Source organism: Ambystoma mexicanum, chromosome 3q (assembly GCF_040938575.1).
Source record: "Ambystoma mexicanum isolate Mex_15411 chromosome 3q, UKY_AmexF1_1, whole genome shotgun sequence".
In the NCBI taxonomy this organism is placed as follows: Eukaryota; Metazoa; Chordata; class Amphibia; order Caudata; family Ambystomatidae; genus Ambystoma; species Ambystoma mexicanum.
In genome coordinates, this window is record NC_090926.1 from 142,108,743 (window position 1) to 142,120,940 (window position 12,198).

Below are 12,198 nucleotides of genomic sequence, written 5' to 3' on the forward strand. Positions count from 1 at the left end.
AATAGTTCTCGAAGGGGGGTCGCCATTTTGTTACTGCCTAGTTTTTTCCAGGTCTCGGCCGGAAAGCCGTTAGGACCTGGTGTCTTCCCAGATTGTAACTGGGACATGGCCTCTGCGATCTCTACTTCGTCCAGTTCTCTGTCTAGATGTGTTTTTTGCTGTTCCGAGAGGCGTGGGATTGCGATCTCATCCAGCAGGGACGGATCCATTGGTAATGTCGGGGCAGCGTAAAGTGTGGCATAGAAGTTGGCGAATGCCTCCGCTATTTCTGGGTCTGTTTTGGCGGGGGTGTTGGGGTTCTCCGTTATCTGTCTGACATGCCGGTGCCCTTCCTCACGGCGTTCCAGCCAGGCCAGTAGTTTGCCGGCTTTGTCACCATACTCATAAACTCTGGTCCTGGTCTCTCTGTGTGCCTGTTTTGCATTATCTAACGCTGCGTTATGAAGAGTTGCTCTGGCTTTCATAAGGGAGCGGTGGACCTCGGGGCTGGGACTGGTGACATATCTAGTTTCCCATTCCTTTGCGGCTACCTCCGCCTCCGTGATTTTTTTGTTTTGTTCTTTCCTTTTATTACACGTCCATGCCATTATTTCCCCTCTAAGTACCGCCTTATGGGATTCCCATAGCGTCACCGGGCTTTCTACAGAGCCTGTGTTTATTTCGAAGAATTCGTCGGATTTTTCCGTGATGTGTTTCACGAACTCTGGCAGACCCAGGTAATAACTATTTAACCGCCAGGTCTTGGGGGGCAGTGGTTTATCCACCTGGAGCATTAATTCCAGGGGAGAATGGTCAGAGATACCGCGGGGAAGGAGTTCCGCTGTCTTAACCCTATATGCTTCGGGGGTCGGGAGGAAGAAGTGATCCAATCTGGACAGGGATCCATGAGCCCCTGAGTGGAAGGAGAACCCCTGATCTAAGGGGTGGAGGTCTCTCCATACGTCACTCAGCCCCAGAGCTGTTGCAAAGGTCGCTAATCGGGTGGGTTTATTTGGGTCTCGATTTCGTATATGAGTTCGGTCCCGTGTATTGCACATCACATCATTGAAGTCCCCTCCCAGGATCCATAAGTCTGGCTGTTGTTGTACTATCAGTGCCGTGACATCCCCTAGGAGAGTATCCCCCAGTCCCGGCGGGGAGTATATTGCCAGGATGGCCACCTTCTCCTCCCATAGGGTGCCTTCAACCAGCACAAAACGGCCCCCGGGGTCTAGTTTCACTTCCGACAGTGTAAAGGGGAGCCTCTTATGTAAAAGAATCAGGACTCCTCGGGAACCCATCGTGTACCCTGCGTGATGCGCCTGGCGATAGTTCGTTCTGCGGAAAAATTGGCAGGTCGTGCCCGCCAGGTGCGTCTCTGTAAGGAGAGCTATGTCAGGAGAACGCCTGTTAAGGAATTGCATTATAAGTCGGCGTTTTATGCTTGAGCCCATGCCATTCACATTCCATGTGAGGAGTTTTAAGGCTCTGTGCCGAGTATTAAGTTCCCTTGGGGCATGTGTTTCTTCATCTGAGCCGCCGTTATGTTGTTGTGTGGCCATTCCTGTCTACAGGTCTAGATTGTTGTATCAGATATGTATGTGATGTATGCGGGTGTAAGGATGCGGTGGGCATGCCCTTCGGGTGCGTGGATATTGGGTGTGAGGTGCATTTTAGCTTCTCGGTGGGAATTGGTTTGGTGTCGTGTCCCGGATAAATTTTAACATATAACAACTCCCTGTCCCCCCTCCCCATACTCCTCCCCAACATGAAGTATCTGTCGCCCGAACTTTACTGGCGCTAGAGAAAACTATGCGGCCAGATTAACTTAAACTTAAACTGTTATTTCTTTCCCTCTGGCCCACTACTCCTTACTGATTCAAGTGTCCGGAGCCTTGGGTCGGGGGCGTGGTGGTCGCCGGTGGTCTGTTGTGTTGCTTCTGATTAAGTACGTTGCGTTTGATCCTTCGTGCAGCGGCGGCTATGACCTCACTCTAGTGACTGTTCAAATAAGGAGGATGTCGCCATGGCCCACCTACTGGGCCGTTGGTTGATGCGTTCTATCCCGGTTTCCATCTGTTCTTTGGTTTTGCGATTGACTCTGTTAACTTCTTTCTGGGTCAGGGATCCCCATTTGGTTCGTCGTGGTTTCCCTGCGCGGGGTATTGAGCAGGTCCATTCTCCCTTGGTCTTGGTCTCGGTCTTTCCCCCCGGTTTCTCTCAGTCCTGGTCCAGTCTCCCACGATGTGGGTTTCGGCCCATCTCCATGCCTCCTGTGGGTCAGTGAAGTGGATTGTCTTGCCTTCGTGTTGGATTTTCAACTGTGCCGGGAACAACAGTCCGTATTTCACGTTCATCGAGTGCAGCTTCCTTTTCAGATGTTCAAAGGACTGTCTGGCCCTCTGGACTTCTCGGGTGTAATCCGGAAAAAAGGCGATCCTGGAGCCATTATATGTTACTGTCCCTTGTGTCCTGGCCATCTGTAAAATGGCATCTCTATCGCGGTAATTGAGAATTTTTGCAATAACCGTTCTTGGGGGAGCTCCTGGAGTTGGTCGACCGGTGGGTACCCGGTGCGCACGTTCCACCGAGAAGAAATTCGAGAAGGTCTTTGGGGCGAACAGGTCCGCTAGCCATTGCTCCAAAAAGAGTTCCATACTGGGGCCTTCTGTGCGCTCCGGCAGGCCCAAAATGCGGATGTTATTGCGTCGTGACCTGCCCTCTCCCTCCTCCACTCGGGCTTCTAAGGTTTTCAGGCGGGTTAGTGATTGCGTGAGTTGTTGGTGCACACCCCCCATGTCGTCCTCCACATTGGATATTCGCTGCTCTGCTTCTCCTGTTCTAGAAGACAATTTTTGGAGGTCTTGGCGAAGAAATGAGACCTCGGTGGAGATAGCGTCCACTTTTTGTTCCACCGAAGAGCGTGAGTTGGCGATTGCCGCCATGACGTCTTTTAGTGAGAGGGTCTCTTCCATCGGGGGGGTGGTGTTTGTTTCAATGTTCTCCGCGGTTTGTGCCGGTTGTGAGTTTGTTGCATACTGATCCATGGTGCTCTGCGTTGCGTTCTTCTTGAATCTTTCCTTCCCCATGATGTGGGAGATCCTCAGGGTTATGGACGTGAGGGGTAAAGCGTCTTATCCTCCCACGGCGTCGTCAGGGCCTTCTCGCGTTACCCTGCCGCCCCTGCCTAACACCCGTTGTGTTGTTACTTGGTCGATTGTATCTTCGTCTTCCCCGGGGTCTCAAGAGCTTGTGGATTATGCTCGAAGCCCGACGTGTGGGGAGCGCCTACTTGCTGTGGGTCGTCCCTTTTGTTGGCTTGTTAGTAGGGCAAAGGCACCGGGAGATACCACCGGCCAGCATCGGCGTTCGATGGCACGTCCGTTTCAGCGTATCAATACGCTCCCACTAGAGTCTCTCGTTGCGGGTCTGCCTGCAGCTGTGGTCCGGTGAGGGCGTCGGCTTACCAAAGAAATACACGGTACCCTCCCGTTATTCTCTCCTTGTCCTCGAGCTTGCAATTGCACCGGACGCGCCGGACGTGGCCCAGGTTGTCCGCCCGGTTTGTTTGTGTGCGCGGTTGTGTCCGCGGTGACTCCGTTCTAGTCGGTCCGTCGCTTCTCGGGCCCTTGTCGAGGGAGTGGCGCAGGGTGGGTGGGGGTTATTCTCCCCCCCTCGGGTTCCTTCAGTGGATCGGACTCGGGGCCTTCGCTGTGTCTCTAGCCACTCTCCGACGCGGCGGCCATCTTGCTTTGCCGGCGGGGTTTCCCTTCGTTTCTTCAATGCAGATATTTCGTTCACCGCGCCTCGTTTTTGGTCTAAACCTTGGTCATTTGCTGTCGCCAGGTTCCGCTGCACAAAAATGTCTTTATTTCATCTGAACGAGTTCCTGAAGCAAAGGATTTTCCAGGATATTTCGGGCGGCCATGAGAGCGCTCTGGGATCACGTCTCCATCCCGCGCTCGCAGGCCACGCCCCTCCCATTCTTTACATTATTGAATATTTTTTACATTACTAAAACTTACTATACATTAAAGATACAAATTAACTACATAAAACAGAAATGTGTGCTAACCATATAAAATGAAAACTGTTCAATGGAAAATTACAACACAGATAAACTTCATACCTATGTTTATCACACACAATACACACATTTTTTAAAGTTGCAATTCTAATCAGTTTTCAACTGTCTTGGTGAAATTACATTCACGTGCTGTACAGCGCAATTTCTACTGCTATTCTTGTACTAGATAAATAAAGTACACCATATTTCGTCTTTCGCCAGACGACAGTTAATATGAAACAAGTTTTTTAAATACCTTTCTCGTTTTTCTTTCAATGCCGGACATTCTACCACCAAACGTGACAGTGGTTCTTTCAGTGCATGGTTCTTACAAAAACGACAAAAGCATTGGTTTTTGGTAGAATCCCTCTTCTTGCTAAAATTTCATTTGCTGGACATAGATTTAGTCTTATCCTTAAGAATTGCATACTAACATAATTTGATGGACATTTTGTTAGATAGTCTTCCATCTTTCGAAATCTTTTGGGTCCAAATGGAAATCTGCATAGCCTTTTCATTGCTCTTGGGAGCATATCCAATCGTGCTGATAGAATTTAATTTTTGCCTTTCCTGGAATCTTTATTAGCATATCAATCGAAATATTTGCATCCATCAGAGCGTCTACGATGCATTTGCTCCATGTCCTGGGGAATTTTTCTGTTGATGTTGTAACAGACTGTGCTATTGTAGGATATTCCTCTCTCCCACCCCCATGAGACATTTCCAATACAAACAGCACAATTTCCACAGAACTTGACTATATGTTGAGAGAGCACCCAATTCGTACCCTATTAAGGCCAGGGGAGCACAGTTGGGAAGCCTCAATACCGATTTCCAAAACTGAGCTTTAAGCCGCTCTCAACATTTTCGCTCCCTAGTCATCCTGGTGTCAGATCCATACGACACAATTGGCACTACCTTCTGTTGAAAAAAGGTCATAATATGTGATAATGTAAATTTGACATATTTGTATGTCAATATTTTGGCCTGTGATGTCAAAGTTCTGATTTTAGCATCCATAGTTGCTATATACGTGCTGTTGTTAATAGAACCACTAAAGGGAACCCCCAAATATTTATAGTGTGGTACTACCGCAAGTGTGGAACTCTGCAATCTCCACGCGTGAGTAGACATTTTACGGTTCTTTCTTTCCTGACAGATTCCAATTTGTGTTTTCTCAGAATTTATGGTCAAATTATTTGCGCTTGCATACTCATCGAGCTTGTTCAAAAGATTTTGGAGCCCTCTTGGTGTCTGAGAGAGAAGGACAAGATCGTCCGCATAGAGAAGCCAAGTTATCTTCTGGCTTCCCAATTTGGGCGCATCAAGTCAGTGCCCAGATAAAGTTATCGAAAACCAATATAAAAGCCGTAACGATTGACTTTGCCAATGGTGGCTTTTAACAGGACTTCAGTCCAAGGAACACATGCAATTGGCTTTGCCAATGGTGGCTTTTAACAGGACTTCAGTCCAAGGAACACATGCAATTGGCTTTGCCAATGGTGGCTTTTAACAGGACTTTAGTCCAAGCCAACGAACAAATGCGAGGACACACCTATGATTATAAATCAAGATTTCAAGAGGCTGAGGTCGCACTTGTTTAAGACATTTTTATTACACCAAGAGGTCATTTATAATGATAAATAAGCAATTAGCTCTTACAACTCTGCTTAGAAATAACCCAGGGCCTATACCGCATAAAGTTTGATGTTCCAGCATGATGGAGCTACTTCAAACAGGTACGAGGAGGGTACATTTCAAGTGGGGAGTAGTGGATAGAAATGGCAAAAGTGATAAAGATAACATAGGCGGTCACTGAGTGGATAAATAACCAAACAACACCCACAGGCTGTGTGTGCTTCCTAACATCTCATCCCATCTCCCACCTATTTGTTTTCCAATCAAATAGACTCGGCTTACAGGTGGTGCTAAAGTGCCCCCTAATAGCCAAAATAGCCAAAAGTAAAATGGCGGATGGAAGTGTGTGTGTTGCTGGCATGGTCATGGGGAAGCTAGAGTCTGACTCACACTGTACTGTGAAAGGGTGAATTGCTACCACTATTTTAACGTTAATGATGTTGGGTATGTTGAAAGGCCAGACTTAACGTAAATGCAGAATTTCGGGTCTTACACTAAAGACATAGGCCTCTGCTCGGAGCTACTGGTGCAAAAGGTGGGAATTCAGTGGCTATGTGCTGGCTATGTGCACACGTATGTAGCTGCTTTGCTATGTGATGCAAGGCTATAAAGAGGAAAGGGGAGTGTTGTCTAAACATGTGGAATCCTACACTTCTGCTACACATTGCTGTAAAACATTGTCATCTTTAAAATGTTAGAAGCACATGGATCAGTCGACCATTTGATATCACATGTAACTGCTCAATGCAGCCAGACCCTTTCTGTCGGAACAGAACTGTCTCACAATTGCAAGAGCAATTATTGGACCTCGGCTGGATTACTGCAATGCCCTCTTTGTTGGGACGTCCGTAAAAAACATTACTAAGCTCCAGACCGTCCAGAATAATACCTTGAGGGCTGCTACTGGCATTTCCAAGAAAGAACATATCTCTGAAGCCAGGAAGCAGGTGCATTGGATCCCCATTAAAGTAAGGATCATTTTTAAAACCCTCGCTCTGACACACAAATGCGTCCATAAACTAGCACCTGTATACCTTGCTCAGAGAATTGTCAAGCCCACCTCAGCCAGACCTACAAGATCTGCCTACGCCAACAGGATTTCCATGCGCAAATCAGAGAGAACGTGGGCCGGTGGGTCCAGCTCCGCAGTACTGGCAGCAACGCACTGGAACTCACTTCCACCTCACATGAGGTGTATGGAGTTCCACCTAGCCTTCAGCAAAGCACTAAAAACAATGCTGTTTAACTAAACAAGTTCTGGTCGCCTTTTACCTAGGTAGACACAACGTTCCTTCTCTGCTTTCATGTGACGCGTAATGTATCTGAACAATATACTAAAAGCTGTAACCATTTGTTTTTCCTCTAACTGTAATCTCAATTTCTTTTGAGGAGGTTTATTCTGTATGCAAGGTTAAAGAAACCACGAGCAATTAGCCTGAGTGTAACTAAGACAACTTCACGCAACTAAGACAGTTTCATGCAACAGCGCATTGATGCCGTTGGGCTGTTAGCGCGCTTTGCCAATCCAAATAAATAAAATAAATAAATAAATGTATGTTACTTTTTAGTAATTTACAAAAAGGTTTAGAGCACCAGGAAAATGTGGCTACCGCGCCCAAACTCATCCTTATAAGTGAGTGATGTAAAAAAGCGGCCGGCTGCAACAATCCATTAGGGCAGTGCTCTTGTGCCCCTAGTGAAGTATAAGCAGGTGTGTTTTGGATTCCTACAATATTGGTGCTTTATACATAGGTTATAAAATGTAGGAGAATCCCTATGTTCTGTGGAATCCTAGAAGGACGAGAGATGTAGTCCACTCGTTATAGGTCTATGCCATTAGGTCTTTATTATCACTGTGGGTGCTGACACGTGTTTCGACCACTCAAGGGTCTTTATCAAGGCAATTGTGTTTTATTCCTGTACATTGGATTGATGCACCCGAACGAGATACCTGTCAACACTTTGGCACTGAGCCCTTGAAGAAGCGCTATCCAGTGCATCCAACCACCACTGGCAACACACCACATCAATCCAATGTACAGGAATAAAACACAATTACCTTGATGAAGACCCAATATTTTAGGAATCCAAAACACACCTGTTACTTTTTAGTGTTTGATGCTTTATGATGCTTTTTGATGTGTTTGATGCTTTTTTAGTGTTTTAGTGCTTTATAGTGCCACTTCCTGTGATGTCACTGAGGCGGAGGGGGGGCAGGACCAAAGGACATCACTTCCTGTGATGTCAATCGGGTCAGGGCCAAATTACATCACTTCCTGTGGTGTCTCCAGATCGGAGGGGCAGTGGGGGAGTCGTGTGATGTCACTTCCGCTACCCCTGTCATTTTGGTAAAATGATGTCCCTGTTATCAGGTGTACAATTTGGCAACATGGATTTAGCGTACATTTTGGAGGATATAAAACAGTGACCACCTGCCTTTGTTTTCTGGTACAGCATTTTAGCCATAATAACAGACCAGAATCCAGTTTTCCATCCATAAACTCAAAGTATAGTTATTGCCTTTCCCTTTGTTTCAGTACAAAAAAAGTATGGGAGGCCTCGCAAAATATTTGGCCCCAGGCCTCACCAAATCCTGTGACATCCCCTGCGTACGACCATTTATGTCATTCTGTGCTTGAACCCAGAGACTGCTTTGTTCAAGGCTTTCAGGTGCGAAGGCAGCGGCCAAACACCAGGTCATATTCCAGCTGGGCAGAGGAGATCTTTAATCAAGGTCTCCCATTCACAAAACTCATTAATACTCTGTGTTCATCGAAATTGTTTTCATGATGTTCCCACCTACTTATGAGTTGTCTTTCATGTGTTTTAGCGCATTTATCATGCCCTGAAATGATCATGCTTGTGTATCTTAGTTTGGGCACAACTGTGTGTATCACTAATTGTTTTCTATAAAAAGGAAAACAAAGTTAAAGAATCATCTAAATAATAAAAAAGCTGTGTTACTACATATGAATGTTTATGTGTTTTCACAAGTGGTTTGCTTATGGTACAAATGGTGAATGCCCCATTTAGATGTGTGTTCTAAAGGGATTCAACAAACTTGCATTTAAATTGTTTGCAAAGATTTAAATTCTAGAGGGTAGGACTACCCCCCCAGTTACAGTGTTTTGACAGCCCTTTAGTCCTCCCTGTCCCTGGGCAGCCTCTTTTTGTCCAAGTGAAGGCAGCGACAGCCTACATCTGCGTGAGTCCATAAACACCAGCAGCCAGATGATAACGAAAGAAAACACGAATTCTTCTCACATTCTCACCGTCCCCAGGGGTCCCAATGGGCACTGTTTTCGTTTTCTCGGTGCAGCTCCACTCTCCGTCCCTCTCCCTCGCACCGTGTGTCCACTCTCCTCCGCTTCTCCTTTCCTCTTAGCATCAGGGGGCCATATCTACAGCTGTGGAATCCTGGTTTTGGGGTTTCCAGCGCGAAGTTTGTCATTTCCTTCAGCCGAAACGACAGATGACTTATGCAAATTCCACTCAGAGAGCAGCTGTGTGCAGGAAGAGGAGCACGATCATTCACGCGGCAAGGACGCCAAGCACTACCAAAGGTAAGTGCATGACGCGCCGTCCTTTATCGCCTGCGGACCCGGAGCCCAACCATGTACTTCACCTGATAGATGATGCCGCTAAAACCTAAACGCGTCAGCTGTGCAACTTGAGAGATGGTTCTGTTGCCTAAAGTCAGGGTGTAGTGTGAACCGCGGGATAGCCTGCGGCGGCATGCAACCCGGGGGGCAGCTCTTCCGCCCAAAGCCTGAGCCGCTAATAGCTGTGTAAATAGGGGTCCCCCTCCCTCTTCCCTGAACCAGGAGCCCCTACTGGCTGTGTAACTGGGGGCCCCCTTTCTCTTTATCTTCCCATAACCATGAGCCTCTAATAGCAGTGTAAATAGGGGTCCCCTCCCTCTTCCCTGAACCAGGAGCCCCTACTGGCTGTGTAACTGGGGGCCCCCTTTCTCTTTATCTTCCCATAACCATGAGCCTCTAATAGCAGTGTAAATAGGGGTCCCCTCCCTCTTCCCTGAACCAGGAGCCCCTACTGGCTGTGTAACTGGGGGCCCCCTTTCTCTTTATCTTCCCATAACCCTGAGCCTCTAATAGCAGTGTAAATAGGGGTCACCCTCCCTCTTCCTTGAACCAGGAGCCCCTACTGGCTGTGTAACTGGGGGGGGGGGGGGCTTTCTCGTTCACTTCCCTGAACCACGAGCCTCTAAAAGCTGTGTAAATGGGGGTCGGGTCTCTCCCTCTTTCCTGAAGCAGGAGCCCCTAATGGCGGTGAAAATAGGGGTCAATCTCTTCTTTGAACCAGGAGCCCCTACTGGCTTTGCAGCTGGGGTCACCCTTTCTCTTTCTCTTCCCTGAACCATGAGCCTCTAATAGCTTTGTAATCAGGCGGCACGCTCTCTCGCATGCCTGAACCATGGGCCCCTAATGGATGGCTGTGTAAACAGAGAAAACTTTCTCTCTCTCTATTCACTAAATCATGAGCCACTAACAGCTGTGTAGCCCGGGAGCGCTCTTTCTTCTCATTAACAACGCGCTCCAAATAGCTGTGTAGCCCGGGAGCGCTCTTTCTTCTCATTAACAACGCGCTCCAAATAGCTGTGTAGCCCGTGAGCGCTCTTTCTTCTCATTAACAACGCGCTCCAAATAGCCGTGTAGCCCGGGAGCAGCTCTCACTTTCCCTGTGGCACTTGCTTTTCATCTGTGCAAATCATGACATTGTGTCAGTGTGAACACAAGCTAAATGAAGTCGGTATACAGTTGTTTCACTGCCAGTATATTTTTCTCTGAGTTTTTTGCCAAACATTTTCCAACTAAAACCTCATAAAAAAATATAGGGATGGGGTGGCTAAGGGGACGCAAGGGCTAGGGGGTGGTGGGTAGGGAGTATATACCAGGGGAGAGAGGGCTTGAAGCAAACCCCCAAATATTTAAACAAAATTCAATTATTTTGTTCTGTAAAAATGTTTCGGCAAAAGACCCAGCGGAAACCAAACTGTGGCTGAAACAACATCGAACAATTCGGCCATTCACAAGCATTATTACCAGGGCAAATCTGGTCCACACACTGCGGGATGCCTCTTGGCTCCGTGTCCTGCCCCCATGTCCTGTCCCATGCTCCCTCTGGGAATGACGGGTCTCGCGCCTTGGATCTGCTCGGAGAGTGCAGCCATGATGTACCAGTGGGGCGCAATGGAAGGTGCTCAGAGACTGGTCTGACAGTTCAGGGTGCTGAAAAAGGTTTGGGTTCAAAACCTTCAGTAATGCTGAAAATCAATGTATTAGTTAACACAACATATCATAAAGAAATTAACGCATCACATATAAAAACAAGGCACTTGTAACTAGTGCATTATTATACAATCCCAGCGAAAATAGAATGGGTAACAATGTACACATAGATGCACTTTAGATTCCGAACACAATTGGCTTCTAGCTCACCAGAATGAGAACATGACGTGGTACCAGAACTTGGTTATCTTGTGAGTCTACTAGCACTGTGTAAAGTGTCACAGGTTGTCATCTCTGAGACACTTTATTATAATAGACTCAGTGGGCGTAATTTATTTTTACAATGGACACTGTGCAAAATGGCTCTGCTGTGCTACATGGGTCCCAATAAACCCGCATTAATGAACACATTGAGAATATTTATCCGACAACATATTTAGTCCCTTCTTGTGGCACATTTACATGGGGTGAACAGTTAGGCGTAGGGGCACTGCATTAGGGTCGTGGGGTCTGGGATGTCTCATGACCTTCAATGTGGAGGTCAGCTATGTTTAGGCTTGTGTGTGATGGCTAGCTCACTTTAGGAGCTGTCTGGGCTTTGGGGGGCCTCATCAAAGTTGGTTCTATTTTGTCAGTCAAGTTCTTCCCGCCAGCCTGCAGTTATTGTTGCTTGATGACTTTGTGATCCAAGCCATCTCCAGTTATCCTTTTTGTGTCCATTCTAAAACTTCCTGGAAAGTGCCAATGTTCACAGTGGGGTAACCATCATGCAAAATTGCTACTACGCCCCACAGAGGTTTCATTTGTGCAATAAAGCGTAAATGCCCTAAATGCAAAACTTCACAAAGCTGCCTGCTTATTTTACAAGCAGAACGTGGAGAGGAGGGTGGACACAGATGCGAGGAGGAGAGGAGGTGCACCAGGGAGGAGGAAGAATGGAAAGGAGAGGAGAGTGGGAGAGGGGCGCGTCAAAGGCTGGAGGAAACAGGAGGGTGAGTGGAAAGCAGAGGAAGAAAGGAAGGATATCAGAATTTGGCCAAAGCAGAGACAGCTTGGAGGAGGCAGAGAGGAAAACAGATGAAAAGGAGGAATGTAACAAGTTGGAGGAAAGAGGAGGACGAGGAGGATTAGAGCGGAGCAGAGTTGAGGAAGTGAGTGAGGTGATTTTTTTAATGAAAGAATTGCATGGGGGAAGTGTGTGAGATAAGTGCTGTAGAGTGTGAAGTGCACGATGTAAGTGTTGAAAGGCACAGGTATGGAGCGATG

General features: G+C 47.2%; 1 protein-coding gene across 2 annotated transcripts in view; it reads left to right on the forward strand.

Annotated features, from left to right (window-relative positions):
• Positions 1–12,198, forward strand: part of ITGB7 (integrin subunit beta 7) — a 683,045-nt gene that overhangs the window by 99,548 nt on the left and 571,299 nt on the right. Inside the window, exon 1 of one of the 2 annotated variants that reach the window (XM_069653333.1) lies at positions 9,115–9,246. The exons of the other annotated variant lie outside the window; for it this stretch is intronic. The gene's annotated coding sequence lies outside the window, so the exon portion shown is untranslated. Of the gene's footprint in view, positions 1–9,114; positions 9,247–12,198 lie in introns of those variants that run through there. 2 annotated transcript variants of the gene reach the window in all.